The sequence below is a fragment of the Notamacropus eugenii genome, chromosome X (assembly GCF_028372415.1).
Source record: "Notamacropus eugenii isolate mMacEug1 chromosome X, mMacEug1.pri_v2, whole genome shotgun sequence".
Lineage (NCBI taxonomy): Eukaryota > Metazoa > Chordata > Mammalia > Diprotodontia > Macropodidae > Notamacropus > Notamacropus eugenii.
Genome location: NC_092879.1, coordinates 4,011,366 through 4,030,658, shown reverse-complemented (window position 1 = coordinate 4,030,658; position 19,293 = coordinate 4,011,366). Strand labels below are relative to the sequence as shown.

Here is a 19,293-nt window from a genome sequence, read left to right as displayed (position 1 = left end):
CACCATCTGGGACGCCACACTGATGGACATCAGGTGAACTGAGTCCGGAGCAGGGAAGGGTGAACAAGATGGCGCTGGAAGGGACGGCCCCATCCCTGGTTTGTTGTTGTCACTATAGTTCCAGCTTGTGTTCATTTCTATAGTTTCGGGTTTGTTTGTGTGTGTTACCATGGTTCACTGGGCTGGCTGGCAGAGACTATATAATCAGAGTGCTTGCTGGAATAAATCGGAGTTGCTTACTGACCCGCTCTCCCGCCTCATTCTTTTACTCGCGAGCTCCACAGGAGGACAAGCAGCCTGCTGGTCAGGCATAAGAATTGCTCCTCTCAGTAAGCTATGCTGTCACCATAGCAACTTGGCACCCACCAACGTGGGGCCACAAGCAGGGGGAAGGAGCAGGAAGCTCAGTCAAGGGAAATTAGGTCCCTTAAGAAACTCGCCCAAGGGAGATTAGGTCCCTTAAGAAACTCAGCCGAGGGAAATTAGGTCCCTCAGGAATCTCAGCTGAGGGAATCAGGTCCCTCAGTACCCTCCGGGTGAGTCAGGCTCTCCAGAAGCCTAGACAGTGTACAGGAGCTATCAGGACAGGGTCAAAGGCTGATACCTGAGGGCGACAAGAAACGGTAGCCTGTCTGCCTCACCGAGTCCTCCGGAAAGTGGATCCAAGAAGCGGACGCAGGAGAAGACGTACACATTCAGCTCGGTGAGATGAGGTGTAATCGTGAGTAAGATTGAAATGGGGCAAAGCTCACAAAAGTTGAGTCAGGGTCAGTACACATTCTTTCTATATAACATGCTGAAGAATGTGTTCATAGAAGACGGCGGCAAGGCAGTGCAAATGAGAACATTCATCACATCCTCACAGACAGCCCCGTCAGAGTCAGAGAGTAGTACAAGGGACAATAGCCCAGAAAGGCAGCCAGCACTCATATATCTAAACTTAGAAGAGAGATGGAAGAACAGACAGATGGTGCAGAATTTGCAGGACAGTGTTAAAGAGCTAACTGATAAATTGAGAAACCTACTGAAGAAAGAGAAAAGACACCTCAGAGATAAGGCTTTGAAACTCCCAGGTGAAAAGGAGGAGACTTGGCACCACTGGACTTTGTTCCAGAGTCTCCCTCACTTCCACTTGCAGTTTCACAACTTTTTCTTTCAAAAACATTTTTAAGGAGAGGCCACAGATGTGAAATTTTCTTGAGTAAAAGTTAGAACCATCAAGATTTTTCTTTTACTCTGTAATCCAGAAATGATGTTAGAGAAAGCAATTTGTAATTTGAATTTTGCTGAAACGAAAAGATGTTGGAAAAGTTATGTTATTTAGAAAACCAGGTATTTTCACCTTTGCCTGTTATTAATGCTAAACCTAAAATTGTTAATGGATTACTATGTGTGGAAAGAAATGAATGCAGTAATAATTTATTTAGACTGGTTCTGCCCATTCAGAACAGTCCTCCTATATGTTTGGGGTTGTCAGGCATGGGATCCATGCCAATTACTTTTATTTTGTAAAACTGCCAAGGCTCCTTTCATGTGAACACGGTCATCAGTCCTAAGAAAATTGTTTGGCTTGTATAATTCATAAATAATGATGTGACTTGCTCAAAAATTGTAACAATTGGCTTTTATATCAGGACAAGTTTTAAATTTGAGAAAGAAGGATCTGAAATGAAATCTCTTATGTATGTGAGTCCTGTTAATCTTCATTGCTTATTTCAACTCCATGGGAATACAAATAACTGTATTGGGCTTTAAGTTGGGATTAGTGAAATTTGCTGTTTAAGGTAAAAGCATTTGGGACCATAAATATTTTTGTTTAAGTTTGAAATTGGGCATAGTTATCTGCATTGAATCAGTATCTGAAAGGATATGCCACAAGTTGTCTGGCTATAATACTGATACTGCATGATTGGAAAATTTCACTCCTATCTGAATTCAAACAGAGTCAAAGATGTTTTATATTTAGGAATTCTTTAATACCTAAGAATCTGGTTTGTTATCATCTATTCATTTGTGAGAAGATGTAGCAGAGTACTTGCATAGTGGCTAAATAAAATTTCCCTTCCATAACGTCTCTCTCCTTAGATACCTGAGTTTCAGGTATCCAGGGCTTGTGGACGGTCGGTTGGTTCCCCGCCCCCCCTTACCAGCTACCAGCTTTCTTTGTGAAAGTGCTGTGGGCTGTAGCTGAAGCTTGGAAGGTACCCAAAAGATACTCCAATCTCCCCTCTTTTCTAAAGCCACATGAGCAATTAAGTTGGATTCTCTGTGTTAGGGTATAAAAATTGTGCTTCAGTTTTTGTAAGTTGCCTCCCTCCACCAGGTGGAAGGACGTCCCTTTCTCGAGAATTGTAATATCACCTATCACCCTCTGAATCGTCAAGTTCCTCATACTGGTTAAATACCTAACCCCTCCAATGTTGGGACCCTGTGAGGCAGGGTCAGCTCTACGTCCAGTCTCAGCAAGAAGCAGTTTCAGAAGCCGAGACCTTCATCCCTTATCCCAAAAATATGTTGGGTCCCATCTGCTTAAAGGGAGACAGGGTGGAGTGCTTGAGTACATGTACTTGGACCCCAGAATTCAGGCCGGGTAGAAAGGATGAATAGAACCCCAAGGAATGAAAAAGTCCCACAATTTGTCTGTGGTATGTAGACAAGACATTACACCCAGTCAGGAAGAGATTTCCCCAGGTGTTGATACTCCATTATATGGATGATATCTTAGGAGCTCATGATAACATTGAAATTTTAGAAATGACATTACAAATGACAGAGAGAGAATTCCTCAAAGAGGGCTTAAAAATAGCATCTGATAAGATACAGAAAGATCTGCCTATACATTACTTAGGACACACCATATTAGAACATCAAATCCATATTAAATCACCTGTAATAGATGTGTCTAAAATCAAGACTCTCAATCATATGCAAAAGGTGATAGGAGAGCTTCAGTGGATCAGACCACAATTAAGAATACCTACAGGTGAATTACACCCATTGTATGACATGCTGAAAGGAGATCCTGACTTAAATTCACCACGAGAATGGACTCCTCAAGCGTTGGAGTGCATCTCCAAAATTCAAACAAAAATCATAGAGGCTAGCACCAGGAGATATATACCAACAGAAAATATGTATATCTCTATCCTTTCCACTGTGGAACTCCCCACAGGATGCCTTCACCAAGAGGAAGGGGTATTAGAGTGGATATATTTGAAGAGAGTACACAATAGGCTTGTGTCCCTTACTGTGTACTAGTTGCACAAGTGGTTTACAAGGCAATTCAGAGAGAGAGGAAACTGATAGGAAGAGATCCTGATGTCATCTACTGTAGATACACTAAAGAACAAGTAGAGAAATGCTGTACAGAATACCCAGAATGGCAAGTCATTATTAATCAAAACTTCAAAACAGGGAACATAAATAAGGCTCTAAGCATATACCAGGAAACACCATGGACATGGGCTGAGAAACACCATGACACTCCGGTCATAGGAAAGAATGTATTTACTGATGCCACAAAATTAAATAGAGCAGCCACATATGTATATCAAGATAAATGGTTGCAGGTATATGATACTCCGTTCTCATCCACCCAAAAGAACGAACTATTTGTGGTCTGGAAGGCTTTAGAAATTGATGAGCCTATCAATGTCATTACTGACAGTAGATATGTAGCCACACTTATACCAGACCTAGAGACTGCCTGCATATCAACTCAATTAGAAATTAGACAGTTGCTAGTGTAATTCCATAACACCATAAGAGGACGTATGTTCCCATTCCACATTTTACATATAAGATCACACTCCAATCTAGCAGGGCCTCTAGCAGAAGGAAATGAGGTTGTGGATCAAGTAGTATCAGGAGGTGTATACCTAGAAACCACTGAGGAAGCTCAGCAGGCTCACAATAAGTTTCATATATCAGCAAAATCATTAAGACATTTATATAAACTTGCTAAGAAAGAGGCCCGAAAGATTGTAAAATCATGCACAGCATGCATTCCTTTCCAGCCACCGATGCCATGCAGAGTGTACAATCCTAAGGGATCACATCCTAATGATATCTGGCAAATGGATGTGACTCACATAGCTTCATTTGGGAGGCTTAAATATATCCATGTGTCTATAGACACTTTCTCTGGTTTCACCATGACTACTCTACGCGCCAGAGAGGCAGTCAAGGATGTGTGTAGTCATATGCTTCAATGTTTTGCCGCCCATGGCGTCCCACGACTATTAAAGACTGATAATGGCCCAGCATACACTGCTTCGGCCTTTCAAAAATTTCTCTCAGAATTCGGAATCTCTCATGTGACTGGGATCCCCTATAACCCCACAGGACAAGCCACAGTAGAACGTGTGAACCACACCATAAAACAATATGTCCAAAAACAAAAAGGGGGAGCTTCGGGACCCAGGTCCACGGCACATGATCAATTAAAATTGGCACTTTACACTACCAATTATTTAAAATTTGATGAGCACGGTCTTACGCCTGCCATGAAATACATGGTCAGATCAGGCAGACCACCAGATGATTTTAAGAAAAGATTGGAATGGACGCCTCAGGCCACGGGACAGACAGCCATGTGGCGAGATCAGGAAGGGCAATGGCATGGACCACATACCATAATAACTTGGGGCAAGGGTTATGCTTGTATCTTTACAGGTGACAAGGAGATTTGGGTACCAGTGAAAAGACTACAGGTTGTACAGCACCAGGAAGAAATCACAGGGAGTCCGCAAGAGAAAGCAGAAGAAACTACAACGCCTGAGCCATGAAATTAGTCAGCTGCATCTTACTGCTTCTAACAGTGAGCCAGGCCGAGGACCAGTATTGGACTTTTGGACATTAGTAGACATTTCAACTTTACAGGACTGGTGAAGGGCTATCCTTGGTGTTTGTCTATCAGGCAATTCTAATGTTATAAAATGATGTAATAGCAATTGGGGATGGACTGCAGGCCATAGAAACACAATTGGCTTTAAGATGTGATTACAGATATTGTCATTTTTACATGATGAACAAATTGTATAATGATACTGAATTTTATTGGGAAGAAATAAGGGCTCAGTTGCATGGTTTGACACTTGCCAAAGTTTCAAGTGAAATGAAACTGTTGGAAAAATTGGCATTGGATATAAATACTCAAGGGACAAAAAAGTTAATACCTGAAAATTTTGTTTCAGACATGATGCAACTTTTTGGTCATTCCACCTCATTGTTTAATTGGCTAGGTCCATTGTTGTCAGGAGGTATTGTTATCCTGATTGTTATATGTCTTATACCAGCATGTCTCAAATATGCCCTATGAACTGTAAAAGATACAATGAAGATGCTTACTGAAAATCAGTTCAAGCTGAGAGATGTACAAACCCGTGAAGGTCATCAGGTCTAAAACAAAAAGGGGGAGTTGTAAGGGGCGCTGACCGCCACACCATCTGGGACGCCACACTGATGGACATCAGGTGAACCGAGTCCGGAGCAGGGAAGGGTGAACAAGATGGCGCTGGAAGGGACGGCCCCATCCCTGGTTTGTTGTTGTCACTATAGTTCCAGCTTGTGTTCATTTCTATAGTTTCGGGTTTGTTTGTGTGTGTTACCATGGTTCACTGGGCTGGCTGGCAGAGACTATATAATCAGAGTGCTTGCTGGAATAAATCGGAGTTGCTTACTGACCCGCTCTCCCGCCTCATTCTTTTACTCGCGAGCTTCACAGGAAGACAAGCAGCCAGCTGGTCAGGCATAAGACTTGCTCCTCTCAGTAAGCTATGCCGTCACCATAGCATTTTAGCAAGGTGAACTCCTGAAATTCTTTTCCAATAATTCCAAATGATCAGTTTCCAAATTTTGAATGATTCATCTCACAACCTACAAAATCTCCTGAAATGATTTTTAGCTGTATCTAACTTTCCATTGTAGTTCCAGGTTGGCCAGAGCAGAACAACAAGGAAAAGTTGTGTTTGTTGGTTTGTTTGTTTCCCTAGCTGAAGCCCTTAGAAATCTCTGGCTTCTTGCGTTTTCAATCTTACAAGACAACAGACTTGTTTACAACACACATGATATTGACAGAGACATACACTGACAGACGACTTGCCAACAAAGGGCAGGACAAATACAGAGCTCACAATTAACAATAGAGAGAGAGGTAATCAGAAGCTGGTTAGAAATCCCCATCATGAATTGGCTATTATTATTCCGAGGAAAGGGGATTCCAAGGATTCAAGATCTGATAGAATAAGGGTGGATTCTGCACCCTTTGCTGGGAGCACCTCTATGAGTTGTTGGAGGTGGGGAGCCTTGGTGCTCCTTATGTTTCTGACTAACTACCTTAAAGGCATAAGCCCCTTGAAAACAGGTTGAGACCTCTAGCCTGTGGGCGGGTTGTAACCGTCCTCCTCAAGACCAGAGCCCTTAAGGGAAAGTAGGAAGGGAGAAGCAAGAGGAGGCAACTGAAACTGAACAAAGTTATCCTCCTCAGGGGTAGAACAGGCAAGGGAAGGCAAGGAGGGAAGAGATAATGGCTAGATGCAGGCCTCCTTCCCAGAACAAAGCTTTGAAGGAAAGTGGAAGGTAAGAAGGAGGTGAGGAATAGAGTAGAAGGAGTGAAACGGAAGGGCAAGCTGGGGCCCTTGAGGTAGAGGGAGCAAGCCAGGACTTGGCTGGTGCTGAAGCACCTTTGGCAGCCTGAAAGGAAGAGACTCCTGTATTTTGTTTTTCCTCAGCCATGTCAGCAAACTCAAGCTGAGAACATTCCCACTGCTGGCGAGAAGTTTTTTGACCTTAAACCTTCATTTCGTTTTAAGACAAATTAACTTTGACAGGTCAAAAAAGTCTGATCATGGTCAACATAATTTATGTTACTTTTAGTTAATTGACACTAGTGGTAACAATACTGGTACTAACTTTCTTAAGACCGATCATCAAAGGAGAAGTAGGTAATGCAAAGCGATTTAACCACAATTGGGTCCCACTCCAAAGTTAATTTAAAGGAAATTTTCAGACTTCAACCAAACTAGTGGGAGTTCTTTGGAATCTAGAAATAGGAGGACTTAGCTGACCCCTTCAAGGCTGAAGACCTCAGGAAAAATGAATTCTGAGGCACAGAAGTCTCTTGCTTTGGCAAGGTGGGGAATTGTTTCTTCCTTGTCCATCAATTCCACTCCAAGTCATGGCACCATAACTGTCGACTGAGAAATGTGGTTAAAAAAGGCAAAGAGACTAAATACATATGATTTATTCCCTTAACGCTAGCGGTTACATGGCCATGGAGGTGGAAGGAAAATTCTGACTGCCTGATGGAACAACGATCAGGCTTAAATACACTTCACAACAAGAAAGGAATTTTCTTAGTTGTATAATTTGTCAATTCAATGAGACAAGACAATTAGCAAGGTAGAGCCAGTTGGAAATTATGATCCTAGGATGTCTGTTTTCATCTGTCTTGGTATATAAGAAAAATTCTACCATTCTCATTGTAGGTATCCTGTCATAAACAGGTGTTTCAAGTTGCTGACACAGGAAAGGGCATTTTTAGAGACAAACTAAGCAGTCTGATTGATTACTTCAGGTTTTTTTCCCTTATTAAAACTCAAAAATAATATTAATTGTTACCAGGACAGAATACTATCAGACAGCAGGGAATTCTAAAATCTGGGTAGGAGATCTTGTTCCTAATAGTTCACTGATGGATTTTAGGAATAAGAAGGAATCAGGAAGTAAACTTACACAGTAACTGGTAGTTCTGTGAGTTACGATGAAATTTATTTCCACACTCAGCTTTAGTTAATCAGTTAGCCCTTGTTAAATGTCTGCTTGGATAATTACTCTTCCTTCTCTTTTTCCTTGTCCTCCTCTTCCCCCTGCTGTCTTCCACCCGCAAAACCTGTCTTTTTTCCTCTGGATTTACTGGCTACTTCTCTTGCTCAAAGATCAAGTCTCAAAACCAATTCATTTTGGAGCTCATACACTGGACAACAAATTCACAGCAACCTAGCACAGAGTGAATTTAAATGCTAAATAGTAATTGTTTCTCTTTTGCCTAGGAACCCTGAAGGTTTCTCCTCCCAATTTCACGTTATTTTATTTTTTTTGTTAAAGGGGCCATCCCTTGTGCAACAACTTCTGCTGAGAATGTGACTTGATCATGAGCCTCAGTCACCTCCCGGAGGCAGCTACTTGGTGCAGTGGATAGACCACCAGTGCACGAATCAGGAGGACCTGAGTTCAAATCTCACCCCAGACACTTGACACTCACTAGCTGTGTGACCTTGAGCAAGTCACTTCACCCCAGTTGCCTCATTCTGGGTCATCTCCAGTCATCCTGATGAATATCTGGTCACTGGATTCAGATGGCTCTGGAGGAGAAGTGAGGATGGTGACCTGCACAGCCCTCCATCACTCAAAATAAAGTCACATGCAAGTCATGTCATCACTTCACTGATGGTGTGGTCTTCTGTGGCAACAGAGGATGAACACACACACAGTCACCTCCAGCAATTCAGACAAAGACTCCATCTTTACCTAGACCGCTCTGGTTGATTTTCTCCTTCATTAGCACAGTTCCTCTTGACTGCAATGGTGGGTTGCAAAGGCACAGGGAAGGGGGGTTGAGGGGTGTGCACATGCTTGACTGGGGGATTCAATGCACCTGGATTTGATTCTCTTTAAACCCTAAGCAAAAGTTAGGTCTTCAGGTTGGATGAGATGCCAATTGAGATCAAGACCATATAACCCAAGTATTAGACCAAACTCATCTAGGAGCTGTATCCTTCAGAGATTGGCTGAATGATTTACAGAGACTGGTCACTGAATAAATAAACAGAAAGAAAAAACATCAACGTTAATTTAATAATTAATTGTTCATATAATAGAAAATTAATTATTTCTCTCAATAGGGAATTTTTTCATTGAAAGACCATTTTTTCCCCTGAAGTATGATACTCAGTTTTGATGGGTAGGTGATTCTTGGTTTGAAACCTAGCTCCTCTGACCCCTGGAATATCACATTATAATCCCTTCTATCCTTTAATGTAGAAGCTACTAGGTCTTGTGTTATCCTGATTGCATTTCCACGATACTCAAATTATTTCATTCTGACTGCTTGCAATATTTTCTCCTTGACCTGGTAACACTGGAATTTGGCTACAGTATTCCTAGGATTTTTCCATTTGGGATCCCTTCAAGAGCAACTGGTGAATTCTTTCCATTTTAATTTTTCCCTGTGGTTCTAGAATATCAGGGCGCTTTTTCTTGAAGGATGATGTGTAGGCTCTTTTTTTGATAATGGATTTCAGGTAGTTCAATAATTCTAAAATTACCCTTCCTAAATCTATTTTCCAGTTCAATGATTTTCCTAGTGAGATATTTCACATTGTCTTCTACTTTTTTTCATTCTTTTGGTTCTGTTTTGCAATTCCTTGATGTTTCATAAAGTCATTAGCTTCCATTTGCTCCACTCTAAGTTTTAGAGAATTATTTTCTTCAGTGACCTTTTGGACCTCCTTTTTCATTTGGCTACCTCTGCTTTTTAGGGCATTCTTCTCCTCATTGGCTTTTTGCATCTCTTTTAGCCTTAGTTTAATTTTTTAAAGGTGTTATTATCTTTAGTGTTTTTTGGATCTCCTTTTAGCAAACTGTTGACTCGATATTCATGATTTTCTTGTATCACTCTCATTTCTTTTCCCAATTTTCCCCTTACTTCTCTAACTTGATTTTCAAAATCCTTTTTGAGCTCTCCCATGGCCTAAGTTCAATTCATAATTTTCTTGGGGGCTTTTGATGTAGGAACTTTGACTTTGTTTTCTTCTTCTGGTTGTATGCTTTGTTCTTCTTTGTCACCAAAGGAAGATTCTACAGTCTGAGTTATTTTCAAATGTTTACTCATCTTCCCAGACAAACACTCGACTTTCTATCTCTTTGTCAAGGAAGAACTCTGCTTCCAGTGGGGGTGGGGATAGGGGTGGGAACACTGCCCCAGGCTTCAGGGGTTTTGTCTCACTGCTCATTCCCCTACTGTCTGTGGGCCCAAAGCTCTGGAGGCAGCTTTTGCTACTGCTGCTGTTACCACTGCCATCCCCCACCACCACCCTGAGACTAGGGCTGAACTCAGGCTCCTCTTTCACCTAGTTCCCACAGAGTTTTCCCACTGATCTTTTTGGTGTTTGTGGCCTGAGCCATTTGTAAACTGCCACAGCTCTCAATGATTCAATCCCCTGAGGCTTGCTTTGGCCAGTCTGTGCTGGTGCCGCCTATGCAGAATTGTGCTCTACTCTGTGCCTGGGTGTGATAGACCCTTCCTGTCGATTTTCCACATTGTCATTGGCTGGGGATTTGTTTCATTCTGTCATTTTGTAGATTGTGTAGCTCTAGAATTTGTTTAGAGTCATTTTTTGCAGGTGTTTGCAGGTCTTTGAATGAAAACTCATTGAAGTGCCTAGTTTTGCTCTGCCATTTTGCTCTGCCCCCTAGAGGTCCATTTCCAAAAGAAATGGTTTTTTGGTTTGTTTGTTTGTTTGTTTGTTTGTTTTGCTAGTGACAGTGCACTGCCATTGAGAGTTACAAGAATCAGAGTGAAACTTGTGCAGGACTCTTTATCTTTCACCTCTTTGTCCTTCTCCTTTCAGGTTCATCTTTTCATGGCATCCAGGTGACTTGCCTTAGTTGGACGTCTCATTAAACTTTTATTATAGCCTCCACTGCTTGTCTCCCTGTGAGAGGATAAATGAGCATTCATTTATCTGAATTTATGGAGAATATATGAGTATTCACATCTAGGAATATTTAGAGAGAGAATTTGTAGTTGCATGCACTCACACAAATGTATAGAGAGAATATATGAGTATTTATAGAGATATCTATGAATATAGGGAAAACATATATGAGTAATATATAGATATCAATGAACATAGAGAGATTGTAATAGAATATATATATATGTGTGTGTATATATATATATATACATATATATGTATATATATATATATATATATATATATATATAGAAAGAGAGAGAGAGAGAGAGAGAGAGAGAGAGAGAGAGAGAGAGAGAGAGAGAGAGAGAAGTGATTATTCATCTCCAAGGTGATAAGGTGATATGAGGTTTCACAAAGAAGTTTAACTGTTAAATCTTTTTCATCCCTTTTCTATGGCAAATCAGTACAAATTCCATATGAAATGATAGTTGTTGGTATATGCATTCTTTCATCAATTCACATCACTTTTTCAACCATTTACAACACTTTTGAATAGATAAAGGCAGAGGAATATTAATTGCATGCCCTCAGAAGTTTGGTTTTCTTGTAGCTTCATGTGTGGGGTCCAGAGTGGTCCAATCTACAAGACTGTAAAAAATTGAAGCAGAGATTCAAGTCATTAACCCTTTATTAAAGGGTCTGTGGCTCTGTCTAATGCAGTGGATCTCAGGTTCTCCTCATGATCTGAGATGCTCCTGGTCTCTAAGACCTTCTTTTTATAAAGTTTGATACCAGGTTCAATACCTGGACCCTTTGGAGAGGTAACATAAAATACTACATCCCATTGGTTGATAGATCATGTTCTGAGGGCCAAAAATTATGCATCAGCCAGGGACATCAGTGGTTGGACAAAGCATAGGATATCTCTGCTGACTACATGACTCTACTGGTTATGAGATGAATGGATTTCTCGATGGTTCAAACAGTACAAAATACCAAAAATAAATTGGAGGACACTTCATACACTGGTACCCAAGCTCACCTTGGATTTGAAATTTGAGCAAAACAAGGAAGAGATATATCTTTGTCACTAGTCTTGCGGTCATGCATAGCTGGTAAACAAATAGTGAACATTGCATTAAAGTTTTGAGGTCTACTGTAGATGCCTGCTATAAGAACCTATTCTATCTAGTTATTGCTTTATGATTTATTTAAAATGTGCACTAGTACATTTTTATTCTTTTACTTATTGTTAGACAACTAACTAGATGAGCATATTCCCTAATAATTGCTATTAATTGCTGATGGTCATTACTCCTTATGCAGTCACACCGAACAGATTAATGCTAATGAGAACTGAGAATTGAGTAGGGATCTGAATGAATATGATCTTATATACGAACTTCTGTCTTTGGTCCAATAAGAAAATAGCCTGACTCGACATGTTGATGAAGCCCTTGTTCTTGATGAAGGAGCTGTTCTAGAATCGTAGCATCATTGTTGGAGACAGTTTTTTTCAGTTCCAGCCTCTTATCTCATTGTTTTTCTTATCCGGTTGTTTGCAACAGGGAAAATATCTTAGTGATGTCCATGAGACTGACCTGTACAGACTGAAGAAGAACCTCTTTCCTTCTGGGTAGTAGAACATACCAGATATGCAAATGGTGGAAGAAGACAGGACGCAGGAGTTGTGTCCAAGGAGTTATGCCAGGTGTCTTCCCCACCCTGATGCCCATAGTACCCTCTGTGACCTAGGCAGGGTCCTTTGTTTTGCCTAAAAATCCCATGTTGCCATAAAACTAGGCCTGGTCTTCTTGAGATGACCATGATAGCTTTCCCTTTAGGGACGCTGTAGTTTATAGACTCTCAGGGTGGAAATCATTGTTTTCACGTTAGCCCAAATGATTTTGAGGCCATAATGAGTTTCCCGTTAAGGAAGGCTATAGGCTTACAGAATTTATTCTGAGAAAAATACTGAGAATAACAGTTTTGAAGGTTAGTCCTGCTATGTCCCCCAAACAATATTTTGTCTGCCACCAGCTATTTTTTCCTTCCCAATAGCAATCGGCCACACAATTTGGCCCTGATCTGACAACATTTTGTCTGATAGGCAATGTGTCTAGCTACAGGGAAGCCAACCAAAACCATTATATCTCAACATTACCCTCAGAAAAGCACTTTGGAGCACACAACCTCCTCTAACAAGAGACATACATACCTCTTCTTGTTGGAACCCACTCTCCATTGTATGGACCTCATTGCCATGTGCCTGTGAAACCTGGACAGTATACCAGTTCCATGCCAGGAAATTGAATCATTTACATTTGAATTGTCTTAGGAAGATTCTGAATATCACCTGGCAAACACTGAGGTCCTTTCTCAAGCTGAACTGCCAAGCACTTAAGAATAGGTAGAATTACTGCAGAAAAAGCAACTCTGATGGGCTGGACATGTTATTCAAACGCCAGACATATGAAGTAGATTTACTAAATTTTCAAAATAATTTGCTGTTAGATTAAGTTGCAAAGCGGAAGAAATCTTGCTGTTTTGATCTGAATTTGTTGTCATTCTATGGTCCAAGCAAGAGTTAATACTTGTATTTGAACTTATTACATGTAAAAGATTTAAGTTCTGAAGTGTCTTATTTTTCCATAGTGAGTGCAATTAGGGAAGAATGACAAACTTGTGATACAAACACACAAACCCATCAATCTTTAAGGTCAACCATTAACCTCTTTGCTTTGTTCAAAAAGTAATAACTTATGAGCTATCGTGTCTTATGGCTAAAATAACAAGGAAAGCTGGATAATGTGAGGAATTGGATCAAGAGACTTGGACAGATAATTAAAAGTTTGATTGAAAATGCGAAAGGCAGATAGTAAAGTTTGGGGACAAATGTGGGTTAGCTCTTCCCCTCTTGTCCTTAGATAATTGTTCTGCATTCTTTTTCATCAGTTGCCAATGATTTAAGTATGTTTGGAGAGTGTGTTATAGCTTGATTTGAAAATTCATAGCTCAGTCAAATTTGAGATGGCCCTATCTGAATGATACCAGTTAATATTTATTTGCGATTTAAGACTGGGATTGCAATTTACTATTTTTTGAAGCTCGGATTACAGGAATAGTTGTCTAAGTTATCATAAAGCCAACTGGCATATGCTGCAGGTTGAGAAGGGTGGATCCCTGGGAAGGTTTGGGAGATGCCCTTGGACACAACTTGGGTAGGATCTTCCTAAATCTATTTCCCAAATGTGCCATTTCCTTTCTGTAAAACGAAATCCAAAACTTGATTAAGAAATCTTAGTCTTGCTTTCAGCACCTAGTGACCACACGATTGACTGTCAGATAATGCCACTTTCCTGGAATCAAACAAAGCTAAGGAATTCCTTTCCCTCTGTTAAGATATATGACATTCTCCTTCTTTTTCTTCTATAGCAAATCTCTACAAACAAGAAATTGTGTAAGTACAAAGTTAAATCGATTAAATAATAAATGAATATTGGAACATCTCTGAGTTGCTATATTGACAGGCAGGAATGAATAGCTTGCAATTTTACCCTAGTTTCCTGGCCAAATAAATATAATATGGTGATAAGATCCTCCAAAGGTGGGAATGATTAGATCAGGTAAGAAGAAAAAGATGCAATGTGATAGATGTCTAATAAAAGAGAATAGCAAGTTTTGAGAAAAGCAAAGGTATCAGACTGATTCGTCTATGAATTATATACAGATGTATATGACTATATAACAATTTGATAATAAGGTCTCATATTTTGATTTTTGCACAAAATTTTTATAAGATAGTGAAAAAAAAACAAGTGAAATTATTTCTTCTTTTTAAAGTACCTGTCCAATAATTTGAAAAGGGTGATGAGTTAATTTTATGACTAGACCCTCACATTTTAAACGATTCTTATGTCAGGTATAGGATTTAGGTAAGAATAGAATATCAAATGATATACAAATTGAAATTCCATGAAGTTTTTAAAAAGAGAGAACCAATTCTAAGGGATTTTGCAAATTTATATTGTCAGAATTATCTGAGAATTTCAGAACTGAACCAGAGAAGCAGAATTCCCTTCTTGAACTGTCCCAAGAATAAAATCTATTGTAAAAGAGAGGATATCTAGGCATCAGATAACTATATGAGACATTTGGAATTCAAAAAGTGACGTTTAAATGGACATTAAGAATGGATCACTGGGATTCCAGGAACTTAATGTTACTTAACATTGGTAATTGGGTAGTTAGCATTAATTTGTATGGTTCATGTTTAAGTTTTCTTGTTTATATTGGTGACGTGTAAATCTCCCTTCTCAGAATTAGTCTATTGTGAGACATCAAAGTTTAATCTGTACTGAAATTAATGTAATTATGCAATTTTATGTATTTTGAGAAAAAAAACCTTATTGTGTTGTTTCAATTCACCCCTGCGCATCTGGGAAACTGAACTAGTTTTATGTCACTTTAGCTATGTTTGTTATGTTGTAATATTTCCTCTCAAATATCAAATCACGTTTTCGGGGAGCCCCTGTCAGATCTTTCTGTACGGACTCTTGCATCCGTCTGTCACATCCTTTACCCCTGCCCCTGAATTCACATCTGACCCCACAGGAGGCCTCGTCCTCCAATTTTTAAGGGGCCTGAAAAAGAAGACATCAGATGTAGACAGCTTTCCGAAGAGTCCACCCCAGACCATACACGAAGAACAGCTCTCTCCCTACCTGAGCCCCTCGCATGCCCAGAACTGCTTATTTAGAGATTTTTCCATACCTTTCTTCATCTATAGGCAAAGTCTATGGCTTGCCTTTGACCCAAAGGAGAAAATGGTAATATTTAATATCATTTTTGGACTTTAATAAGGGCAAGAACTTGGATTCAGTCAGAAGAGCCTGGACCTAACTGTCTCTTTCTTCTCTGAAGTAAACTTAGAGAATACCTCTTCTTATGTCAACAAGGTAAGATGAGGCTGATTTGGCATAACTCGTGAGACCGTTAACCCAAGACATTACCTTGAATAATGGGATTTTCCATATATTAATATTTTGTGGAAATATACTATGTTATAGCATGTTAATGGTAAAGAAAACACAGATATCCTGGGTCACAATTTCAATTGAAACTTTTTCAACTCTGTCATCTTATTGTATTTATGATCTATTCAATTAAGATGTTCTGTCCCATGCTAGAGTTAACTACATACGGAAAACTCAAGACAGCTTGAATGCCACCTACCATGGCAAATTAGATAGGCTAAAAGAGTCCATATTCTAGCTTGGAAAACAGGTACAGGCTATAGAAGAACAGTTTTCCTTAACTTGTCATTTTAATGTATCACAATACTGTATAACTCCTATAAAATATTGTTCAAGCCTATATACCTGACCCTACATTCGAGCTCAGGTTCTAGGAGCCTAGGGGAGGCACAATAGCATATTGATCTACTGAGATTACATGATGAAACGAAGAAACTACAAAGAGCAGCCTTAGATTCAGTCACTTCCTCCATTGCAGAGAAATGGTTAAATGGGATGAAATTCTTGGATCCTGGAGAAATTTTTGACTTAAGAAATGTGCATGGTCTTCTGGGTTTCTGTATAATAATACTTTCTTTATGATCTAGACAGAGAGGGTAAAGAGAGAAGAGAGGGAAAGGTCACAAATAGGGAGCATAGGGGAAATAGGGAAAATCACATAAAGAGAGGACAGAATCAGTAGATGAAAGTACATGGAGAGACATATGCATGTGAGGAGCAAAGTAGGAACGAAGGATAATCCACTTAAGAGTGAGGAAAAAAGTAGGGAGGGAGAAACAGAGACATAAAGACAGAGACAGAGACAGAGAGAGGAAGAGAGAGAGAGAGAGAGAGAGAGAGAGAGAGAGAGAGAGAGAGAGAGAGAGAGAGAGAGAGAGAGAGGGAGGGGCAGGGAGAGAAGAAGAAACAATAGGTGAAGGCAGAGAGGAGAAGAACCCAGAAGAGATGTGCCCATTCCAGGAGCCAGGCACATAGAGAAGGAAGAGACATGCAAGGAGCAGTATGGTGGGATAATCACATGACTATCACCATGGAAGAAATAATGAAGAGAATCAGCAGGAAACTCTCCTTAAAATATTTGAGACCCTTTGGATAAGTTATCCTCGAAGTCAGATACAAGAATAACTCTGAACTGGAAAGGCTAACTCCTTGAGGAGGTAAGATACCCCACCTTGGCAACCAGAGGCATTATGAAGAAGCTGGTGATTGGCAGGGGCAAACCCCTTGCTCAGAGAACTTGTTAAGATGGCCGATTTTCCAGTTAGGGCTAGTTTAAAGGACCATTTGTGGTAGACTTGACACTCTTGTTAAGGTAAGTATCCCAGCTAGTTATAGTGGCAGGGGCTATAGGAACCTGGGAGAGAGTGATTTAGAATATATCATTTCCATTTAGCAGTAGAAGTTGCCTGTCCTACACACCTTGTTCTACTGGGAAGCATCATTCATCCCCTAACTCCTCATTAACATGTCTGAATGAAGGGTAATTGCCCCACCATAAGTAATCAGTAGCAACTACAGCCTAGTAACAGTTGAATAAACTGCTTTCCAGTTGTAGAGTAGGGATGAGAAATGCCTTAGCTTTATTTCCTTTTGCCTTAGGTCTTTTACATTCTCCTACACAATGAATCAGAAAATGCACCAAACCAAATGCTGGTTGGTAAATTCAAGAAAAATTCACAGTGAGCCATGTTTTTTTTTCAGAAACAGGCAACTTAAGAAGACAGAAAGAGATATTTGAACACTGGGGTGACAGCTGGTCAGGAGTTCACCACAGCTGGAGCACAGCAGGAGGTAGAAGAGGCAATGGGGGAAGCAACTGCTTCAACTCCAACCTACTTTGATTTCACAAGCATCACAAGCAGGAAAAGTCGTATATGAGGCATATGTCTCCTGCATCAACAGGAACATGACTGTGAGGTCAAGCACGCCTCCTTGGGGACCCAGCTGGGCAGAAAATCCCCTAAGTAAATTGTACAGAACTATATGTCATGAAGACAGGACAATGAGTCATAAAAGTTAAATACTGTAAGCATCATAAAAGTTATGCGATGCATATCTCTTCAATCTATACGTCCTCTGCCAGAAAATGTACTTTTACCTCTCCTTTTCTTGGAATGTAACCATGATGTCAATTTTTAAGTAAAAGTTGACTCCTGAAGAGGCTCAGAGCAATCGTTTGTTCTCAAGCCTGCCCAGGCTATGCCTTGAACAGTTTGGTGTATGTATTCTCTTCTATTCTCGCATGAGATCATGCCCTCTTCCAGGTGATCCCTGTTGAAACTCTGTTGCTCGGGACATATCACACATAGCGTTCAGAAGAAGTGATGCAAGGACACTCTCAAGGTCTTTCTGAAGAACTTTGGAATCAGTTGTGAGACATGGGACACAAGAGCACAAGAATGCCCAGTATGGCCTGCATGCATGGAAGATGACACTGTGCTCTCATAGAGAGTGGAATTGCAGAAGCTCAAAAGCAACATAAGATGCATCAGTTTTGAGATATCTTCATTTCAAAAGTTCATATGGACTATTTGTGACTAACCTGTGATAGAGCCTTCTGTACTCCTACTGATCTGATCAGCCACATTTAAACACACTGTATATTGACCCAAACACAGTGATGTCATTTCTTCAGGTATGAAGGAAGGAAACCAGGCCAGGGTTGTATCGACTCTGTCATAGTCCTACAGCTCTAATAAATGAGGTTGCCTGGAGATTTAAAATGTCAACAAAAATATATGAAAGTATGGGGGGAGATGAGAATGGGTGAATGGATAAAACAACACCTACACTAAGTGCGTACTCTGTGGAAAGTACTGTCCTAAGCATTGGGGATAGAAACAGAAAAGAAACACAGTTCCAGGTCTCTAGGACTTCACATTCTAATAGACAGGACAAATAGAAGGGTGCAAGTCATGTGGAAACAAACAAACAGCAAAGCACATGTTGATGCATCTTTTTGGGTCACTCATTGAGTCAACAAGCAACAATTCCAGGTAATGTGCTAAGTTCTACCAACAAAGGGATAATCAACAAATGTCTTCTCTCACAAATCTTAGTCTAATGCAGGACACAACATACCAACAGCTCTGTACAAACAATATATTTATGGAAAAATGTGAGAAGACTCTGAGGAAAGGGAGTAAAGTGAAGGATGACTGGAAAAGACTTCATGCTGCAGGTGGGAATTTGTGGTTGTGGTTGTGTGGTTTGTCCTTCATTCTCAAAAAAGACCATGACATCTTTCACTCTTGAAGAGGACCATAACATCATCCTCTCCTCTCCTCTCTTCTTCTCTCCTCTCTCCTTATCAGGTATCACTCCCTTACATGAGGGTGTTCTTCCTAAAGAAAGATAAATTTTGATGGCTAAAATCTACATATGTTTGGGCTTACTGGATATATTTTTTTCATAAAAGTCTTTTCCATACCTTAAACTCAACTCATTCAGCTCTCATTGATTGGACAGGTTGCTTCACAAGCACCATTTGATGCTTATTTTGGGCCCCCATTTTTCAGAATGAATGTCAGTAGTAATTGATTCTCTTTTGTCCAGCA

General features: G+C 40.2%; 1 long non-coding RNA gene across 1 annotated transcript; it reads left to right on the top strand.

The window, feature by feature from the left end:
• The first annotated feature begins 228 nt into the window (after positions 1–228).
• Positions 229–5,684, top strand: LOC140516015 (uncharacterized). Its single transcript, XR_011971240.1, has 2 exons — positions 229–703; positions 4,675–5,684. It is a non-coding gene; the product is annotated as an uncharacterized lncRNA (long non-coding RNA).
• Positions 5,685–19,293: the final 13,609 nt, after the last annotated feature.